Source organism: Mizuhopecten yessoensis, unplaced genomic scaffold (genome assembly GCF_002113885.1).
Source record: "Mizuhopecten yessoensis strain PY_sf001 unplaced genomic scaffold, ASM211388v2 scaffold2891, whole genome shotgun sequence".
Taxonomy (NCBI): Eukaryota; Metazoa; Mollusca; class Bivalvia; order Pectinida; family Pectinidae; genus Mizuhopecten; species Mizuhopecten yessoensis.
The window spans coordinates 474,171-489,357 of record NW_018404771.1 but is presented as its reverse complement, the minus strand read 5'-3'; the positions used below and the strand labels follow the sequence as shown (position 1 = coordinate 489,357).

The window sequence follows — 15,187 nt, the reverse complement described above, 5'->3', positions numbered from 1 at the left end:
TTTTATTTTGTTTAATTTCCTATTAACAGCTAATGTCATTTAAGGATGTGCCTCCATGCATGTTGTGTATGTGTGTATGTGTGCTGGGGACGGGGCATGCTGGTGTTTTTAGTTAATATCTGTCTCAAATGTCACCATTGATAAGATATCTACATTGCTAACCCAACCCCAAATAACTATCATAAACATTACTCCTGATGAGGTACCTGTAGGGCTATGCTGCCCCCAGAATACAATTTTTATCTGGTGGTTGGAGGTGTGAGGGGCATTCATAGCTATATGCTACCATTTCTCTATAACATACATATGTATTTGGTGTGATTTAGAAAGCATGGCTGTTTGAGTTGGGGGTTGTGAGAAGGAGGGGTTACAGTAATGCTCCGGCTTGGTGTGGTATGGGATGTGTGGGGGTTGGAGTTGGGGGTAAGGGGTAAGGGGTACGAGGGGCGGGGTGGGGTAAAATAAGCATGATTCGTCTCATGTACCAGGTATATCTGACATATAGTGATAAGGGTGGGATAAGACTAATGAAAGATCCCTATGTACAATTCTTCGAACCATTGACAGATTAACAAATGCTTAGTGCTAAAATATACTGGTAGATTTTGTGTTTTTGTAGCATTTGGAGCTATCAACCACATCCCCCCCTACACCCGATCAGGTAACTTTTCTGTCTTTAGTACAATGAAACCTGTCTAATCTGACACCTGTGTATACCAAAATCCTGTCTATTCTGACCAATAAGTTTTGTCTTACAAGGTATCTGATAGTGTTGCGATAATGCTATTCTTAATCCCATTCAAGTGTAAAACAGAGACTCTTAGGTAAGAGATGATTGATGTTGATACGTTGCGATAACTTCTGGCCAGTCCAGTTTTGCAAGAAACATGTTTGTGTGGGTATTTTTTTTCGCATTTCACTTGAAATATATTTCTGACAGAATGAATCTGGAAAGCATTAGGTGAACCATCCTTTTATTTTACAGCAAACCTATGCTACCATTTGTTCTCATGTTGCTGCATATTGAATTACACCAACTCAAGTGGGATGTTTACTTCAATCTAATTAGCCAAAACTACTGTGTCCCAATCAGGGTCATGCAGAAGCATGTTTATTAAAACAAAAACACAGGGACTGTTCAAGCATTTAGGTGGGTCGGATCTGAATGTCATCTGAATCTCCTATCCAGCTTGATTTAAGCAATAACTGTCATTTCCAAAAGTAAACGTATCTATTATACCAGAGCTGTGTCTATTGATTTTCCGTGCGGTAAGCTAGAGAAAACAGGAGGATTTCACTACATATCAATAGTGGGTTAATTACTAGCCTAACCAGTGAGAGCCCAAGGACATTTTCTTACTTGACAACACAAAATACAAAATTTATATTTCCATGTAGGCAGCTGCATGTTTTCGTATATGATCATGTTTGCTACACAGTAAATGCTTCGGCGTGTTCAATTATTGCTGAGGAATTACATATTTTAACGTAGGCAGCTGCGCGGCTTTGGAGAGAGACTGCCAGCCAAGTTTATACATTTATGTTATAACTCAATAAAATTGCCCAAAAGGCAAACGTTAGATTTAGTTTGGGTAATAATATATGTGATGTAGGTATGATGCATAGATTTACATACAATGTAGCAGAGCTGTTATCTCCTGCTTGGATACACATTTTTTTCCATTTCAAAAGGGGATGAAAATGGATACTCCAAGACCTTTCAACCTGATATATGTAGAAAGGGCATGCATTTCCTGATGTAAAGTTTATTTCATAATATGAAACAAATTTTCTCGACTTATATTAGTCACTCTTGTTGGTCTGGTGGTAGCACTAGCGCACCGAGGGCCTTAATGTGGGAGGAAACCAGAGTACCCAGAGAAAACCCATGTGCTCGGGCAGGTGACCCCAATGCCTTTTCACATCCAAATGGGGAAATGGACCCTGGCTGTCTTGGAAAAAGGAGAGAGTTTGATCCAATGTGCCACCACCCGACCACTCCATTTCCAGAAAGGTTCTTCACATACTGATACATAAAATCTGTTTGATATTAGAGATGGTACAAGCAATTAAAAAATATGTTTCATCAGCAAAACAATCCACCATGAAACTCCAAATCTTTTGATATAATTAACAAGAAAAAGCAAATACATACTTTCATATCTTGTTCGAGAAAAAGTAATACTGCTGTAATGTAAAAGTTTATAAAAGAAATATCCTGTACAAATGTATCATAATTTCCTTTCTTTTTAATTCAACAACACTTGTTCGATTTTCCGAGACTGCAATTTAATGAATTATTCATCTATCTTAGTACAATGGCAACTTCCAGACACGTTTCCTCTAAAGACACATGCATATTGAATATCAAAATACACCAAGACAGTATTTGGCCAAGGAGAAGATTAAAAATAATCTATCATCCCAATGCAGTCATATCATTTTTAACAGAAAGCACACAAGATGGCCAGTCAATAAGGTGTATGACTCAGTCATCTCTTGTTACGGCCCAGAGTTTCTCACACTGGCTTTCGCAGATCTATTATTTAGTGGAATCCCGACTGATTAGTGGCGAAGAGTTTCTACAGATCATACATGTAGTCTGTACATGTGTACCAACACATATAACCTGCATTGTCATTCTAAGCCAAGGAGACACCACCTAATATCTTCTCAGCCTAGGAGACACCACCTAATATCTTCTCAGCCTAGGAGACACCACATAACAGCCTCTCAGCCTAGGAGACACCACCTAATATCTTCTCAGCCTAGGAGACACCACATAATATCTTCTCAGCCTAGGAGACACCACATAATATCTTCTCAGCCTAGGAGACACCACATAATAGCTTCTCAGCCTAGAAAACACCAAATAACAGCCTCTCAGCCTAGGAGACACCAAATAATATCTTCTCAGACTAGGAGACACCACATAATAGCTTCTCAGCCTCGGTGACACCACATAATATCTTCTCAGCCTAGGAGACACCACATAATAGCTTCTGAGCAAATGAGACACCACATAATAGCTTTTGTGCCAAGGAGACACCACATAATATCTTCTCAGCCTAGGAGACACCGCATAATAGCTTCTCAGCCTAGGAGACACCACATAATAGCTTCTCAGCCTCGGTGACACCACATAATATCTTCTCAGCCTAGGAGACACCGCATAATAGCTTCTCAGCCTAGGAGACACCACATAATAGCTTCTGAGCCAAGGAGACACCACATAATAGCTTCTGAGCCTAGGAGACACCACATAATAGCTTCTGAGCAAATGAGACACTACATATTAGCTTTTGTGCCAAGGAGACACCACATAATATCTTCTCAGCCTAGGAGACACCGCATAATAGCTTCTCAGCCTAGGAGACACCACATTATAGCTTCTCAGCCTAGGAGACACCACATAATAGCTACTCAGCCAAGGAGACACCACATAATATCTTCTCAGCCTAGGAGACACCACATAATAGCTTCTGAGCCTAGAAAACACACAAAATAAAAGCTTCTGAACCTAGGAGACACCACATAATAGCTACTCAGCCAAGGAGACACCACATAATAGCTTTTAAGTCTAGGAGACACCACAGTTAAGCTTCTCAGCCTAGGAGACACCAAATAATAGCTTCTCAGCCTAGGAGACACTACATAATATCTTCTCAGCCAAGGAGACACCAAATAATAGCTTCTTAGCCTAGGATATACTACATTATAGCTTCTGAGCCTAGGAGACACCACATACAAGCTACTCAGCCAAGGAGACGCCACATAATAGCTTCTGAGCCTAGGAGACACCACATTATAGCTTCTGAGCCTAGGAGACACTACATAATAGCTTCTGAGCCTAGGACACACACAATAATAGCTTCTGAGCCTAGGAGACACCACATAATAGCTACTCAGCCAAGGAGACACCACATAATAGCTTTTAAGCCAAGGAGACACCACATTTGAGCTTCTCAGCCAAGGAGACACCAAATAATAGCTTCTCAGCCTAAGAGAAACTACATAATATCTTCTCAGCTTAGGAGACACCACATAATATCTTCTCAGCCTAGGAGACACCACATAATAGCTTACTTAGCCTAGGAGACACCACATTATAGCTTCTTACCCTAGGAGACACAACATAATAGCTTCTCAGCCTAGGAGTCACCACATAATAGCTTCTCAGCCTAGGAGACACCACATAATATCTTCTCAGCCTAGGAGACACCACATAATATCTTCTGAGCCTAGAAGACGCCACATAATAGCTTCTGAGCCTAGGAGACACCACATAATAGCTTCTGAGCCTAGAAGACACCACATAATAGCTACTCAGCCTAGGAGACACCACATAATAGCTTCTCAGCCTAGGAGACACCACAGTTTAGCTTCTGAGCCTAGGAAACACTACATAATAGCTTCTCAGCCTAGGAGACACCACATAATAGCTTCTGAGCCAAAGAGACACCACATAATAGCTTCTGAGCCAAGGAGACACCACATAATAGCTTCTGAGCCTAGGAGACACCACATAATAGCTTCTCAGCCTAGGAGACACCACGTTATAGCTTCTCAGCCTAGGAGACACCACAGTTAGGCTTCTCAGCCTAGGAGACACCACATAATATCTTCTCAGCCTAGGAGTCACCACATAATAGCTTCTCAGCCTAGGAGACACCACATAATAGCTTCTTAGCCTAGGAGATACCACATTATAGCTACTTAGCCTAGGAGACACCACATAATAGCTTCTCAGCCTAGGAGACACCACATTATAGCTACTTAGCCTAGGAGACACTACAAAACTGATGATCTTAGTCTTATTTATACATCTCCTACAAAATATAGCCAGTCTCAGCCTTGGAAAACTACAGAATAGCCTGTCAGCCTAAGGAGTCACTAAATAAAAGCTCATTTTAGCCAGTTAAACAACAAATTATAGCCATTCTCAGTCTATGTGAGACTAACAATATGGCCATTTCAGCCAAGGAGACACTAGTCCGCTTAAGAGACACTACAAAATAGCCCATCTCATACTAACACAAATTGAAGTTCCTTTTACACATGCTGGAACTGTAAAGAATTCATGATTCTTAGGACTTGCTTTCTCTGTACTTTGAGATAGATGTCTCCATTAATTACTACAGATGATTTTGTAAACCTTCTAATGGGATAAAAACTGAAATATATTTAGATACTATTTATAAATCTTGAATATTATACAAATGCAGTTTTTTAAGTGTTGCCATAAGCACTTATGCTTAAATACATTTCGTAGTTATTTTTTTATGAGAACTTTTTTGTTCGGGAACTTTCTTATTTTTAACAAATGTGTGTCGAGAAATAAAACGGAGAATTCCTGGATACAAAGTCAGAGCTGTTTCTCCCCTAGTGGTTCCAAACATTCCGTGATCGTTGGCAGAGGGAAGCACAACATGAGAATCCATCACCGGGGCCTGATGAAAATGCACGGAGAAAACACTCAAAACAATTTTGCAAGTAAATCTGTGTATTTCTTGTATAGCAGATAAACCCTGGCGTGTATACTTGGCTCCTCGCAAGTACAACATGTGGTACTTATTTTGGACAGGCAAGACTTCGACTACTGGGGCAGGTTTAATTCTGGGTGATATAAAAACCAGGGCCCTCTCCCTCCAGGGTTTTTACAATGCAATGGGGATCTCCTTTTGTACTCAGCAAGCAAATTTGAGATAAGACTGATGTTGTTTTTAATACATTGTACTAACATTCCGAAACAGGGACATATTTTCATTTTCAAGCAGGAAATTTTGATAAAAAAAATTGATAAGAAGTTTTTTTTATATTGATTTTTCTTTATTTTTCATTAGGGGGAAAAATTAAGTAGTTTCATTATAAACTCCATTGTACTTATCGAAGTATCTGGTTGCTTTTTCAGTATGTTCAGGAAGGGCCTAAGTGAGGAAAATAATCACGTATAAACATATACTAGTAAGCTTTTATCAGGAAATTGAAATTCCAATACACCAGAAAATAAAGTTAAAGATTTCAATCTCATCTGCATTTAATAAAAACACCAGGAAATGGATGTTTTATTTTTTTCACTGCAGAAATTTTACACAAATCTGATAAGTTATTTTCTATAGTTACACCTCAAGTGAATTTCTAGCTATTTGATTAGTTGGGAGAAAATTAAACAGAAATCTGTCACCCTCCGAAAATACATTGGTTTTCAGGGGCGTGGGTGATATTGTCATGAGGCAGAGAAAAATATCACATGCGTTCACCGCTTCGTTTCCCCACCGTGATGGTCACAAGAATGTTTGAGGGCAACAGTCAATTTTATCAAGCGCCGTGGGATAGCGATTGTAAACAGCAGACTATCAACAAACAAGATGTCATTATCGAGGTTTGCTGCCGTTTCTGAGCTACAAAGACTTTTGGTGTAACAAAATAGATATGACATTCATTAGCAGGTGACAGTGCATATTGTCAAACCTCAAAAAACCATTTTCACCCTCGGCTTCACCTTGGGAGACAATGGTTTTCTCGGGTTGAAAATATTCACTGTCACCTGCTAATGAATGTCATATTTATATAGTGTCGACTGCCTTGCTACAATTCATACTTAAAACATTTAGCATCAGACATTATTATGATTACATCATAAATTATATGAACACTTTTTATTATCAACTGCGGACAGGAAGTGATGACAGAAACGAGGCATTAATGAAATTGAAACCGAATGAAATACAGGTAAATTACAAATGAAATAGATTCTGTATGTTAATTTATTCTAAATTGTCACTTTCTCCACAGTGCAACAGGCTAACCATCTGATGAGGAAGCCAGTCCATTATTATCGGTGATTACAAACAGGAGGTTGACACAGGTACATAATCTAATTGCTTATACAGTAGATTTCTCTTAATATCACTTCCCATTTGTCAGAGAAAAACATGATATTAACAGAAACATGACATAAACAGAATACATATTTTCTGACGTTTTTCAGCACTCAAAACCGGAAGTGAACTTATAATTTATTAGTCAAATGCCTAAGTGATGTGGCCCTACGAAGAATGATATTTTGTAACTAACCTTGTTCTTTACCCTAGCTGAAATATAGATATAAGTAAATAAGTATAGAAATAAATATATTATTTGTATTTCATTTCAGTATGCAGTTACATTTCATATAGTTAGTAGCAAAATGACGATTGTTTACTGCAGTAGTGATGTAGGCATACAAGTGTTTGGCTGGTATTCTGCATCAAATTCAATTATAAACATGAGTCTTGGTAAATATTTACCTATATCTTGATATATATATACTGTTCTTTTGCTAATAACATCTTTTTATAGGTTAATTTCCTTAGATATTTGCTGCAAGTGTGTAATCGAAGATAGTACACATGTTATAATTAGTTGAAAGAATACATCACACTTGGCATTAGAAAAGTTTACAGATGTTAGACTGTCCTAGCTCCCCCTACCACAGGTGAATATCATGTTAACAAGCATGTAAGTCAACCTATTGTTTGACAGTCAGCCAGGTGTAAAAAATACCCTGTTAGGCCGAGGCATTGTTTACATAATGCGTCCAGGGTGTGACAGAAGGTCCCCGGGGCATTTATCATGAATCATTACCACCAGTTACCTGTATTTTTTTGATGACAGTGGCCAAAATAAAGTGATATTAAGAGAAATCGACATAAAATCAGGTGATAATAAAAGAATTGAATTGCATAGATTATATAGCAGGAAAAACGGTGCATCAAAAAAACATGATAATAACCGAAAAGTGACATTAACAGACGTGATATTAGGTGAAATGTACTGTAATCTATTCAGGATCCTGTGATTTGTCGACTGTAAGTGCACCGCATCCTGCCACTGACCATGCCACATTCAAAGAAATGGACAGTTTTCAAAATCTTCCATGTTTTTTCAAAACTTCACGCAAACCCATGCAATTTCATAGTGATGTTATCTTGCAGTATTTTACATGAACCGAGATCACGATTTACAAATAAAATTTAAATTTAAAATCAAATGCTTTTACATCATGTACTACACTCTTAGACAAGCTGATTTTGTGAAAATTATTTAGTATCTACAAAAGATACATAAAAACCCTGTGGATCCCACTCTTTGTAGAATTGGGATTTTTTCTGTGTCTTCTGTGCTAAGAGGACATTGAAGATACCATTATTGATCTGCTCCCCTCATTGTGCAACACTTTGCATCTTTTTCTTTTACACTTCCAAACTCTTTCATTTCGTCGGTGCTCCCCTAAACATCTATCTTCATATGACCTAGCTTAGGTTGAAAGGACATTTAAACAGGAAGAACATTTTACTCCATTGCTTCAGAGAAACTAAACCAACTGAAAGTCAGCCTTTTACATTTTGTGAAAATCTTCAAAATTTGAGATAGGCCTCTTTGCTTTTTCTTTCTTGAAAAAGAAACAAAAATTGCAAGTACCGTTATTACCTAGTGTAGCCATAATGGCACATATTTATAAGCTACAGGGAATTCTGATAGAGTGCAGTTTTACTTTTCTCCACACTGAAAAATGAAATATAATTGGGCCAGTACATGTGGTTGTCATTTCTAGAGTAAAGTAGCCCTCGGCTAATAATATATGGTAATTTAGGTGCCAGTGATTGGCACGCTGATCCTATTGTCGGAAGGAAAAAACGACCTGCCTCCACATTAATGATAGGTGAAATCGCACTTTTTACCTAGAAATCGATTGCACTTACCTGACAGTTAAATGGAATGACAACGGTTGAACTTTTGCAGTTCACATCTGGAATACGGGTCAAAGGTCAAGGGTCACATTGTGAAATTTGGCTGGTCATTCGTCATGTGTTAAGATGTGTCATGAAATCTGTAATATAAAAGGATATCAGACATATTAAAACACTGCTGAGGTCAAAAACGGGCCATCAAATTAACATGTTTTCTTTAACTATCAGTGGGTTTTTTCCATGAGATGACTGACCTTTCTTTGCATTTCAATGCTCCATAAACAAAAAATACATCCACATGTCCTTCACATATACGTAATACTGAAATAAAATCTTAAGTCATCATGTCAAAATGTATCTGAAGTGAGAGATACACAAAAAGATACATGTATATTTAAAACACAAAATAAAAAATTCTTCCCATCAAAAATAAATAAAGACAGCACTGGAAATCCAACAATGCCACACGACTTTAACAAAGTTTACGCTAACTTAATTTCACAAAATCATTCATATATAACTAATTGGTAAAGCATTAACTACCATGCTTTGTTAATCACTTCAGTATGTTAAAATAAAATTTTAAAAACAAGAGATTTTTTTTTTGTCAAAAGTGAATAAAAAAACCAACCACATATATATATACTGTACATACTATCTATGTGATAATTTCAAATCTATGAAGTTGCAGATCAAATAATCCATTTTCTAGATGAAAGCAGCTATCGTTATCTGTTGTTTCCGTTTCCAAAGAGACTGCGCCAGCAATGTCAACTTAAATGTGAATAATTTGTTTAATTAAACAATATTATTTTTAAAAAGTCAATTTGATTAATTAAACAATCAATCATAAGATTGCGATCGCAACAATGATTCAGCTGCGGCTAGCACGGCCCTCGTATACTGTAGCCGCCTTTCATCAGCATCTAATTACTCTAGTCTTGTATTGTACAATCTAAAAAAAAAAGTTTCCGACTTAATCATTTTTCTTTCAAAAAGTATAAATAACTGGGCTTTTGAGCTTTGAATATAGTCGAGCAATCAACCAGAAGCCAGCACACTTCAGTAGACAACTCTTATACAAATTACACTTTTGAACTTGAGCAGTCCGTTTCTATGGTAACTGCAGATCAGAAAATTACAGTTGTGCATGTGTAAGTCTCTATAGAGGGAAGAGTAACATCACCAGATTTGCCATTTTATAACATATCTGCTGACTTACACACTCTGCTCTGTGTTGTCTAGTGTTTGCTCTATGAAATATCTCAAAACACCCCTGTATCCGATTTCAAACGAACAATGAGGACCCACCATAGCTAGTCTGCTCCATATAAAAATACAGAGATAACGAAATTGGACATTCTCATTGCTTGATCATGCCCACACTAGCCAGACAAAGTGTTTCGGGAAATATTCTCATGGTGGTCATAATCTTTCAAGTCCCATTTATTTTCTTTCCTGAATTTTCTCAGGAAGTGTCCTTTTGATAGAAAAGAATGTACCGGTAGATTTATAAAGAACCTTTTCTGAAAACTTATTATTAAAAAACAGTTTAACAATAATATACAGAAAAATGAATATAATATATATATATATATATATGTCTGATACTGCGTAATTTGTATAATATATATATACATTTTTAACAATATGATTCATAATTGTACACAATGCAGTTTGAAACATCCATAAATTTCCATAATATATCATGATATCATGTTCAGTAAAGACTTAATACAGCGAATGATTTGAAAGGTTTCTCTTACATCGTATCCAGGACAAACGAGGAGGACGACTGGCTTATTTTTAACAAACTGGAGAACGGTTTGGACTATTGTATGCAAATGTTTAAAATACTTCATTTCTTTCACATATCTGTACGTAGCCTCCGACGGAGAGAAGTTTATACTTACACATGTACACACGCTACATGAATGACTCATATAATCTTTTATTTTCATATCTTTAAATTGTTGTGGAGCTGTAGATTGAGCTAGAAGAATTACACAGGTAAATTTGAGAAATGTTAAACTTTGTCGCAGGTCATTAGGTATACATACATACAGGCAACACAGGTTAGACTCGACAATGAACAACCTCTGTCAATATAAAATCCACACAAACAACTCGCTCGTTTATATAAAATGTTGTCTCTCTGGCTCACGATATCTTCCCCCGTTAGATACCCTGAAACTACAGTCAAATAAAATCTATTACTGCAGAAAATCTAACATTGATTGTACATCAGAAGATTAAGCCTATCTCATTATGAATTAGCACTTCAAAACGTCCAAGTCATTTTCTTACTAACCTGAACTTAATTTTTCTTAACTCTTCCCTATCCGATTAAAACAGTATGATTATAAGGCAAAATATCTCATTCTGAAATCATGTAAAAGTCAAAAACTTTAAACAAATATTTTGTTTTGTTTCTTAATTCAATGTAACTTGAATAACTTCCTGATCACGTAAATTGCTCCATCACACAATCACGTATTATGATTATCTTTATGGAAATACATAATTCACAAATCAGTTTCTCTTTGGGCATTTACATATTCCAAACTATTATCAGACACATCCTTGTGTGAAGAAACGGAACGCCTTTCCTCTGTACTATTTTCTTTCTTTCACTAATTACTGGTTAAAAGGGGGGAATAGCTTTGACTTTTAGATTTGAAAGGACATGTCTATTCGACAGTGTTTTGGCTCCAAATGTAAGGTGAACAGTTTTCCGACTTCTGAAATTGCTAAATGCCAAGAGTGAGCCGAAGGCTCTGCTGGTAAAAGATTATTTTCAAAACTAATTGAAAAGTGATACACAATTTTTTACTGTAATGTATTTATCACGTAAGACTTTTTCACTTTTAACTCCGATATTGTTTAATTCGGTATGCTGCTGTGTATTATTATTAGTTTATATATATATTGTGATCCGACATATCCAGGTTAAAGATAAAATCTGGATATTTTATTTAGCACAACACTGTACCTGAAACATTGAAATGACACAACTTACTTGTATCAAACTAAAATTGTCACAAATCAATGTCTAAGTCTGTGTAACTCTTTCTAGAATATAACTTTACAAAGTAATAGGTGTACATGCTGAAGAGGATTTGTTTCAGAAACATAAATTTAAATATGTATGTAGCAAGTTAAAAAAAAATGAAAAAAATCTGTCAGTTTTTCAATTACTTGTATCTTTTTTTTAAGATGTGTAGAAGTGTGAGTATTTTTATGTACATTTATTTCTGAATGTGAACATTTTGAACCCGACAACAGGATATTTAGTTTTCAGTATATTGCAAAATTTTACAAAGATTATAATTTGACCGGAAACAGTGTTATTAAGCTAATGATAATAAGCTAGCTATGATCTTCAATAGCCATCGAGTATTACACATCTATGACATCACCGCAGGAGAGACACATCTCATGATAACACTGAAATAAAAACACCACTGAATAATGATGTCACTCCCCCTTGAGGCCTTCTACACTTAGGAGATAAAATTATCATGTGATCTGATCGAGGTCGTTTTTAAACCCTGGATGGCTGTAGTACAAAGGACAAAAACTTCTCCATTCAACAATCTAGACTACGTTAAGACTCTAAAACACCATGAGTAATATCTGAATGGTCAGTTCGGATGGACACTGAGACTATTATAAGGCAAAATTTCACGACTGGGTTTCAACAAAACTTTTAAGAGTAAATTGACGTTATTTCTGTGGTTGAATAATATAGCCAACCAGATTTCCTAGCAAGGAACAGCTGTGTTGTATTGAAACTTTTAACACCATACATTTCCGATGTTGTGTTTACGTAACTCCAAATTTTTCTCAGTTTCTCTTTCATTCAATCAATCCTGTTTATTATGTAACTTAAACACAGTAAGGTAAATTTTTACCTGAACAGATCGAGTTGATAAACTGATTCGTCAGATGAAACAAGACACAGTTAAAACAGATTCCAATCTCCTTGTTTCCTTAAAAACTGCAGGATACACAGCCAAGATAAAACCTAAGACTTTTTATTCAATATCTGTTGAATTTTATTTCAAAATAGAAATTTGTATCAAAATAGATTTTTTTTTTAAACTTTTTGAATCTTAAGAGGCTACCTGGAGTGATTTTGATCACGATTATCAAAATTAAAAACAACAATATTGAAACTGAACACATGGTATCCAAAGAACGAGATTTTGAATTCACAAATTTTCTGTATCACAAAACTTGGAAAACTTTTGAAGAGATTCTGCTCACAATTCTTAAAATTCAATAAAAACAATTGTAGAAACTGCACACCCAGTTTGAATGGAACGAGATTTTTATAAGTTGTGACAATGAATGAACAGTATAGGACAACAGCTACACAGGTGAAACACCTTACAACAGATCTGTACCTATCCCGCAGGTAAACAGAGACCAGATCGAGTTACAGGTGAGCCTACCTGGTTCTAACGAGGACAAAGAAAACATTTTATTGAGGAAAAATTATACCCAGACAGGCCATGTCGCTGTTTCTGTCAATATATTTAACCATGCGGGGTTACACACAAGATGGTGGCCAACAGTATCGACCAAACGGTACTTTATAATAACGATGGTTTTTATGCAACTATCAATGATTTTTCCCCTGCGCCTCTTCAAATGATACTTTACTTTATAAATTTATAAATAATATCCCTTACAATCCACAAAATCGTGTTTTCGCAAGAAGCGCGGAATTTCATAAAATATTTATTTCGTTTTCGACATTGTAAAATAATCCATAGTCGTGATACGGCAATAATAAAATGTTTGTTGCCGTCGGCGAAAGTGTTATCTTAGCTAACATCATCTCTTTCTTTATTTAACAATGGTCCAGCGTCGCCACACATTGATCCCTCCTACGGATCTGTTACTGTAACGAGATTAAATGTCCCCACCAAATAAGGAAACGTTTGTCTATTAAATATGACGCCACGATTATTTCAACAAATAATTTCTGGATCTGGTTTAAACAGCGGGAGTGGTTGTATTGTTTAGTGGTAGGTTTTGTGTTCCGCCTCATGCACGCTTACAACATACATGTTCTGTTCTGTCTTAGATCTAACCATCAATTGGGAATTTTGCAAAGTGATAAATTCTACTCTTTTTATCGCAAGTCAATAATAAGCTGTCACCAAGTTAAGAATGTATATATGTACATACTTAGTATTTTAGTACAAGATTTTCTGTCTTAACAGTAGACATCAAAGTCATTCAGAAATCAATACATGAAAATATTTTCATTATATAATTATATATATAATTGATTCTAAATATTATGATTGAAGTTTTAAGTATGAATTAAAATTAAACACAATCATCAGAAATAGATTCTATTGATGTTCACAGCAAACTTTGACACTTCCTACAGAATAACTGACCACAGAGGTCAGTCACTGACCACAGAGATATGATGTTTTATTTGTCTATACATTCATCAGGACGTAAACCTGTCCATTGGGAATATCACGACAATGCCTAAGTATCATCACTCCAACCTATATTAACACTTAAACATTTTCCCTACAAGACTTAGACAACCTTTAATTGAATCCTTCTGAATAAATCTACTTTCAGGTCTATCTGCATAAAACCACCTACAATTCAATCTTTCCTTTCTAAATCACCTTCAGTTCTTCTGTCTGTCTGAAGCCAACCTCGATTCTTTCTTTCTGACATCTGTCTACACCCATTTTTGATTCAATCATTTTCAAACCACCTTCAATTCAATCAATCTCAAGCCACCTTCAATTTGATCTGTCTAAAAGCAACTTTCTATTCAATATTCAATATGTCCAAAACCACCTTCATTTCTATCAGGTCTAAAGCCATCTTCAATTTAATGTCTAAAACTTGCCCCAATTCCATGTCTAAATTTACCTTTAATGCTATCAGCCTAGCTAAGCGAACTTCAATTCAATATCTAAAAACACCTTCAATTCTTTCTGTCTTAATTCACCTTCAATTATTTCCTTCTCAATTCACCTTCAATTCTTTCAGCTTAAAGCCACCTTCAATTCTCTCAGCTTAAAGCTACCAGACAATATCTGAAGACAACTTTCAATTCAATCTGTCCCCAGCCAGCTTCAATTCAGTATCTATAAAGATACCTTCAATTCCTTCGACTAAGTTTAATATAGTAAGTTTGAACTATCACTATCAATGTACTTTGCTTTTCTTTCAGTAGTTGTACCACAAACAGAATGAGACGGCTGTATCAAAGTAACATCCTCATCAGACAAGGACTTGTTAATCTAAATGTTGACCAGAGTGTCTTCAAGGAAGTTCCCATGAATCATTGATGTAACAGATTTTGTAAGCACTCGCTGTACCCCCGGTCTCAAGCTCCCAGATCTGTATACAGACATGGTAATGGTACTTAACCACCCCTGGACCTGGCCTAATGGCTAGTTCTCCTG

The 15,187-nt window shown here is 36.1% G+C and overlaps 1 protein-coding gene across 3 annotated transcripts in view; it reads right to left on the bottom strand.

The window, feature by feature from the left end:
* Positions 1 to 15,187, bottom strand: part of LOC110446617 (bromodomain adjacent to zinc finger domain protein 2B-like) — an 82,745-nt gene that overhangs the window by 57,642 nt on the left and 9,916 nt on the right. For all 3 annotated transcript variants that reach the window (XM_021491855.1, XM_021491854.1, XM_021491856.1), the window contains exon 2: positions 8,745 to 8,872. The gene's annotated coding sequence lies outside the window, so the exon portion shown is untranslated. The remainder of the gene's footprint in view (positions 1 to 8,744; positions 8,873 to 15,187) is intronic.